Raw genomic sequence first — 7,533 nt, 5'->3', positions numbered from 1 at the left:
CATAGCCAGATTTTGTGTCTAAAAAAAATAAATAAATAAATAAAAAGATTTTCAGCTAGGTTTGGTGGCTTATGTGAATCCCAGCACTTTTGGAGGCTGAGGCAGGAGGATCACTTGAGGCCAGGAGTTTGAGACTAGTGTAGGTGACAGAGTGAGACCCTCTCTCTCTCTCTGTTTTTTGTTTTTGAGATAGGGTCTCACTCTGTTGCTGAGGCTGGAGTGCAGTGATTTAGCCTCGGCTCACTAAACCTCTGCCTCCCAGGCTCAGGTGATCCTCCCACCTCAGCCTTGCAAGTAGCTGGGACTACAGGTGTGTGCCACCATGCTTGGCTAATAAAAATTTTTGTTTTTGTTTTTGTTTTTGTAGAGATGGGGTTTAGCCGTGTTGTTTAGGCTAGTCTCATGCAATTCATCTGCCTTGGCCTCCCAAAGTGCTAGGATTACAGGCTTGAGCCACCGTGCCTTGCCTCTTTTTATTTTGAAAAATTATTATTATTTTTTATCTTCTCCACAGATAAAGAAGAGACCTTGTCTCTGATATATATATTTAAGAATTGAATTGAGTCTGTTTTTTACATTTAAATGATATAAAACTAAAAATTTGGTTGGGCGTCGTGGCTCACGCCTGTAATCCCAGCATTTCGGGAGGCCGAGGTGGGTGGATCACCCGAGGTCAAGAGTTTGAGACCAGCTTAGCCAACATGGTGAAACCCTGTCTCTACTAAAAATACAAAAAAATTTAGCTGGGCATGGTGGTGCACGTCTGTAATCCCAGCTACTCGGGAGGCTGAGGCAGGAGAATCACTTGAACCCGGGAGGCAGAGGTTGCAGTGAGCCAAGATTGCGCCACTGCACTCCAGCCTGGGCAACAAGAGTGAAACTCCATTTCCCCCCCCAAAATAAAACAAAACAAAACCCTAAAAATTCAATTTCTCAGTTGCATTGGCCATATAGTCAGTGCCCAATAATCACATGTGATTGGTGGCTACCGTATTGGATCATGTAGCTGAAGCAGTTTTAGTTGGTTTGAGTTGTTTAGGAGTTTACTAATAATTTGAAATGAAAGTACATATTTTGAGCAAGGAAGTTGACGGTTCTGTTCTACTCCACTTTAGTTAAACTTTACCTGAAGCGTTTCACTCACTTCTAGGTAGTAGAGTTTAAAGGGACAAAGACAAACTGGGTGTGTGCGTGCTTGAGTGTGTGAATATAGAAAGTGGCCCTTGGAGCAGGGGTGAGGCTTACCTGAGGGTGTAGGATTAGGGCCAAGGCTTGGAAGCCCACACAGTACGGGTTGTTGTGTGATGTAATGGACTGATGACTCCTGGAGGACCACAATTTTCTGGGAGAGATACAGCAGAAAATTTCCAAGAGCGGAATGGCTTTTTGAGCTGGATTCCCCTCATAGTCCCTTTCAACTATGATTTCACAAATTCTTTCCTTTTACTAAGGGATCATTCAGGATTCCTTTTGGGAGAGAACAAAGTAACATTTATGAATTAGAGGGGACTTTATTATTATTATTAGATTCTTGCTCTGTCACCCAGGCTGGAGTGCAGTGGCATGATCTCGGCTCACTGCAGCCTCCTCAACCCAGGTTCAAGCAATTCTCGTGCCTCAGCCTCCTGAGTAGCTGGGATTACAGGCGCACGCCACTATGCCTGGCTAATTTTTTTTGCATTTTTAGCAGAGACTGGGTTTTGCCACATTGCCCTGGCTGGTCTCAAACTCCTGACCTCAAGGGATCCATCCGCCTTGGCCTCCCAAAGTGCTGGGATTACAGGCGTGAGCCGCCGTGCCTGACCTCACCTTTATTATTATTATTATTATTATTTTATTTATTATTATTATTTTTTTGAGATGGAGTCTTGCTCTATCGCCCAGTCTGGAGTGCAGTGGCGCGATCTCGGCTCACTGCAAGCTCCGCCTCCCAGGTTCACGTCATTCTCCTGCCTCAGCCTCCCGAGTAGCTGGGACTACAGGCACCCGCCACCACGCCTGGCTAATTTTTTTGTATTTTTAGTAGGGACGGGGTTTCACTGTGTTAGCCAGGATGGTCTCGATCTCCTGACCTCGTGATCCGCCCGCCACGGCCTCCCAAAGTGCTGGGATTACAGGTGTGAGCCACCATGCCCGGCCACCCTTCTTATTTTCTAAATGAGAAAGCAGGGACTCTAAGAGAGCCTGCTCAAGGTCACATGGCTGTTTGGCCTTAGAGAGGTGCCTGGGAGCTGGCACGTCTGCGGTGGCATGGGTTAGGTCTGCTCCAGATGGATACAAGCCTTGTTAAGGGCAGAATTTTTAGATGAAGGCCCAGGGAGTGAGGCTATGTTCTTTCTCTCTTAGAATAAAAGGAGTCATTACGTAAGATGCATCTGTGCCTAGTATGATTCCTGAAAGGTCAACGCGTTCTTTCATTTGAAACCAGTACACGGGTGCCACCTACAGGATTTGTAGAAAACAGATGTTCAGCATTTTCCTATCATACGCTTGGCTTTCAGCACGAAGGTACTAGACATTCATTTAAGGCCATCTGAAAATTACTATTATTAATGTTCAAAGGGGGCTGATAACTAGTGGTTTTGCTGAGGAAAAATGTGTAGCCTAAGAGACCTAGGAGTGACAGAGAAGGCTGTGAGGTTGTGTGCCTGTGGGATGTGACATCAGGACCATCTTTTTTTTTTTTTTTTTGAGACGGAGTTTCGCTGTTGTTGCCCAAGCTGGAGTGCAATGCCGCGATCTCCAGCTCACCACAACCTGCGCCTCCCGGGTTCAAGCGATTCTCCTGTCTCAGCCTCCAGAGCAGCTGGGATTACAGGCCACCACACCCAGCTAATTTTGTATTTTTAGTAGAGACGGGGTTTCTCCACGTTGGTCAGGGTGGTCTCGAACTCCCAACCTCAGGTGATCCGCCCGCCTCGGCCTCCCAAAGTGCGGGGATTACAGGCGTGAGTCACCACGCCCGGCTGGACCATCTTAACAAAACCTCTTTCCTTCTTCCCCGTAAGGCCCATCATTTACCAAGGCTTTGCTCCTTTGTCTCTTAATTTCTTCTTCAAAACACTGTCATTTAGTGAAATACAATTCCTAGGAAGTATTTTGCTTGACAGAGACATAATGGGCTGGGCACAGTGGCTCATGCCTGTAATCCCAGCAACTTGGGAGGCTGAGGCAGGTGGATAACTTGAGGTCAGGAGTTTGAAACCAGCCTGGCTAACATGGTGAAACCCTGTCTTAAATAAAAATACAAAAATTATCTGGGAGTGGTAATGCATGCCTGTAGTACCCAGCTACTTGGGAGGCTAAGGCAGAAGAATCACTTGAACCCAGGAGTCAGAGGTTGCAGTGAGCTGAGATGGTGCCACTGCACCCCAGCCTGGGCAACACAGCAAGATTCTTTCTCAAAAAAAAAAAAAAAAAAAAAAAAGAGAGAGAGGCAGAATAGAGTAATGAGAACAGTGCAGAGTTTTGACTTCAGTACAGATGTAGGTCCAAATTCTGATGATGTAACATTTAATACATGACCTCTGCCCTCAGTGTCTTTGTCTGCAATGAGACATTAATACTGTTTACCTTGTAGGGCAGTACTGAGGACTGAAGATACACAAGATTCTAGTGTCAAGTCTGGAAGTGCTATAGGGCTAATGGTGATGATTTTTATCAGGTTTCGCCTATGAGGGGAGTTGATGCCTCTAATCATGGGGCATCTGTAGGTGCCTGAAACCTCTCCTAGAATACTGGCTGGGCTTGGGAGCGGCATGGCGAGCACTGAACCTCGAATGTTTCTTCATTATTCTCAGTTCCATGTGAACTTTCCTTGTCTGCTGTAACCTATTTGTGCCCCTCTGATGGTGTTGGCCACATTCTGGCTTGTAGAATATGATAATTTGTGTATGTCTAATCTCCACTTTTAGATCATAAATTCACTATAGACAGAGACTGGATTCACACCTTTCAAATCTCCCCAGCATCTAGCATCTCCCTTGCCCATAAAAGGCACTTAAAATGAGCTTATTTATTTATTTTGAGACAGAGTCTTGCTCCGTCGCCCAGGCTGGAGTGCAGTGGCCCGATCTTGCCTCACTGCAACCTTCGCCTCCTGAGTTCAAGCGATTCTCCTGCCTCAGCCTCCCTAGTAGCTGGGATTACAGGTGTGCACCACACGCTCAGCTAATTTTTGTATTTTTAGTAGAGACGGAGTTTCACCATGTTGGCCAGGCTGGTCTTAAACTCCTGACCTCAGGTGATCTGCCAGCCTCGGCCTCTCAAAGTGTTGGGATTACAGGCGTAAGCCACCACACTCAGCCTTAAAATGAGCTTATTAAGTGAATGCCTGAAGTATGGAAGGATGGTATAATGGGACATGTTGGGGAAAATTATTTATAAAATAATTCTTTTAAAAAAATTTTATGTATACATATTTAATTAAAATAGAATAGGCATAAACCAAAAAGAAGAAAAAAATCGGGATAAAGCGTCACTACCATTTTGTTTGCAAAAGGAATCAGGAAATGAAACAAATTACCAGAAAAATATTCTAAGTTCATCCCAAAGTAGCTAGGTTACATAATCTTAAGAGTCAAATGCCATAATTAAGTATTATACCACTTAATCCACAAATGAACAAAAGAGGGGTCAAAAGTTTATCCTGGTTTAGGGTAATAATTTTTACATGAAATATATAGTGATTGGTTTCTCGCAAAGTGGTACTGGCAACTTTTTTTTTGTTTTTTGAGATAGAGTCTCACTCCGTTGCCCAGGCTGGAGTGCAGTTGTGCGATCTCGGCTCACTGCAGCCTCCGCATCCTGGGTTCAAGTGATTCTCCTGCCTCAGCCTCCCAAGTAGCTGGGATTACGGGCATGCATCACCATGCCTGGCTAATTTTTGTATTTTTAGTACAGACAGGGTTACACCATGTTGGCCAGGCAGATCTTGAACTCCTGACCTCAGGTGATCCCCCCCGCCTCGGCCTCCCAAAGTGCTGGGGTTACAGGCATGAGCCACCACACCTGACCTCAAAGGCAATCATTCTAAATGTACTATGGTAGCATGTTAAAAATGGAAGTATCCTATAGAACTAAAGTAATATGAATAGCACTACTCACTACCTAGGAGAAAGGTACTGGTTCTCATGCAAAGCTAAGCCTGTAGCAGTCATCCTAATCACAATGGCTTATAAAAGCATCAGGTTTCCAGTAGAGAAACTATTCTAGGAATGTCAGTAATCTCTTGAAAATTTCATATCTGTTAAAACAGGATAAGGCTACAACTATTTTGAAATCTGAACAAGGTATCACATGAAACAGTAAGATTCCCAGCCATAATGTAAGATAGAAAGGTCCTTATGCATATGCTTGCTGGCTCCAGGAAAGCTTCATGTGCATAATACAGAAGTTGCCAAAGAATGAAACTGGAGCTACATTTCCGTGGTGCCGTGAATTTTAAACCTCAGGAATGGTGTGATCCATTAGGCTTTTCATAATGCTTGGTGCCATCCGCTTAATAATATGCTCACGGCCGGGTGCAGTGGCTCACACCTGTAATCCCAGCACTTTGGGAGGCCGAGGTGGGCAGATCATAAGGTCAGGAGTTCGAGATCAGCCTGGGCAATATGGTGAAACCCCGTCTCTACTAAAAATACAAAAACTAGCTGGGCGTGGTGGCAGGTGCCTGTAATCTCAGCTACTTGGGGGGCTGAGGAAGAAGAATTGCTTGAACCTGGGAGGCAGAGGTTGCAGTGAGCTGAGATTGCACCATTGCACTCTAGCCTGGGTGACAGAGTGGGACTCTGCCTAAAAAAAAAAAAAAAAAAAAAAAAAATTTCAAAGATAAAAGAAGGCATGATTGTAATAGTAACTACAGTCCCATATGTTGAAAGTATGTCTGCAATTTGAGAGTTCTTCAATCCAATGACATTCTGTCTGTTGATTTCATAGATGTTATGTTCCGTGAGAAGACCATTTCTAGCTGCAGAGCTGTTTTTCACTGTGGATCACTGTGGATGTTATTTTTCCTTTTTTCTGTTTTTTTGAGATGGAGTCTTGCTCTTGTCACCCAGGCTAGAGTGCAATAGTGTGATCTTAGCTCACTGCAACCTCCACCTCTCGGGTTCGAGTGATTCTCCTGCCTCAGCCTCCCAAGTAGCCAGGCACCTGCCACCATGTTCGGCTAATTTTTTTTTTTTTTTTTTTTTGAGACGCAGTCTCACTCTGTTGCCCAGGCTGGAGAGCAGTGGCCTGATCTCGGGTCACTGCAAACTCCGCCTTCCGGGTTCAAGTGATTCTCCTGCCTCAGCCTCCTGAGTAGCTGAGATTACAGGCTCCCACCACCATGCCCGGCTAATTTTTGTATTTTTAGTAGAGACGGGGGTTTCACCATGTTGGTCAGGCTGGTCTTGCACTCCTGACCTCGTGATCCACCTGCCTTGGCCTCCCAAAATGCTGGGATTACAGGCGTGAGCCACCATGCTTGGCCTATTTTTTCCATTTTTAAAGATAAAACAACATGTCCAGTGCTATCCGTATGCATGGTAATCGTCCGTACAAAGGGCCTGTCAGGAATTGTCATGTCATGGTAATCTTCTCTCCAAAAGCCTGTTTGAGCACCTTGTGCACTTTATCAGAGCTCCACCCTGCAGTTTTCACCACTGATCTGGAGTACTTGGCCCCCAAATCTCAGACCAACCAATGAGGCTGGAGAATTAGCCTGGACTAGCTGAACAAATATATCATTATCTATTGATTTAAGCCTGAGTCCAATTTTTCCATCTTGATCCTTACACAAAATGACTTCGCGAATCCCTTGCTTAATTTCTGCTCTACGAATTCCAGCATCATTACCAGTTACAGGAGCCAACATACAGATCATACCGGAGGGTCTTGCTACCAACTGCCTCTGAATTGATGCACCAGAAACCACGGCCACATTTGCACGGATTTCTTCTTCATTTCAACTCAGGCCCATGTATTATTGAGAGAGCTCCGGATATAGTTCGGAATAGAGATTTCCATCTTGAGAGATGGGAGCAGCAGCTTCTGACAAAATTGCTGGGTTGGCAGGGTTTGCAGAAAAAGCAGTTTGAGCCTCAGTTACATTGTCTACCTTCAAGTCTTCAAGAGATGGATAGAGAGACATTTTTGCAGAATTCTTCTAGCTCACAAGGACCCACTCGCTGCCGCTGCCGCCTCCGATCACTGGCACCGACTTCTGAGGCCCGTGGGTAAGAGAGCGGTGCGCGCCGAGGACCGTTCCCGAGGCGCGTCACGGCGTCGCCTAAAAGAATTCTTCATAGCTGGAAATATTTTACCTATTTTTGGTGACTGTTCTAAGGGGTGGCTTGTTGGGAAGGGCTGTTGAAGCTGCAAGGATTTCTCTGGGCAATTGCACGCTATCTCCTCCTATGTAAGCATACCTTTGAATTCCTTCGGGCTTCCATTTTTGTCCCAAGCCCCTGTATACCAGTTCTGGAGCTAGCCAGGCAACCAACCTAAACCTCCGGATTTTCCCCAGGAGTGGCTGACTCTGCTGTTCTT

The 7,533-nt window shown here is 45.3% G+C and overlaps 1 pseudogene; it reads right to left on the bottom strand.

Moving 5' to 3' along the window:
• Nucleotides 1-5,421: 5,421 nt before the first annotated feature.
• Nucleotides 5,422-7,135, bottom strand: LOC100461379 (syntenin-1-like; annotated as a pseudogene).
• Between the last annotated feature and the right edge of the window lie 398 nt (nucleotides 7,136-7,533).

Source organism: Pongo abelii, chromosome 7 (genome assembly GCF_028885655.2).
Source record: "Pongo abelii isolate AG06213 chromosome 7, NHGRI_mPonAbe1-v2.0_pri, whole genome shotgun sequence".
Taxonomy (NCBI): domain Eukaryota; kingdom Metazoa; phylum Chordata; class Mammalia; order Primates; family Hominidae; genus Pongo; species Pongo abelii.
Note: the sequence above shows the minus strand (reverse complement) of the source record. Positions and strands in the feature narration are given on the sequence as shown.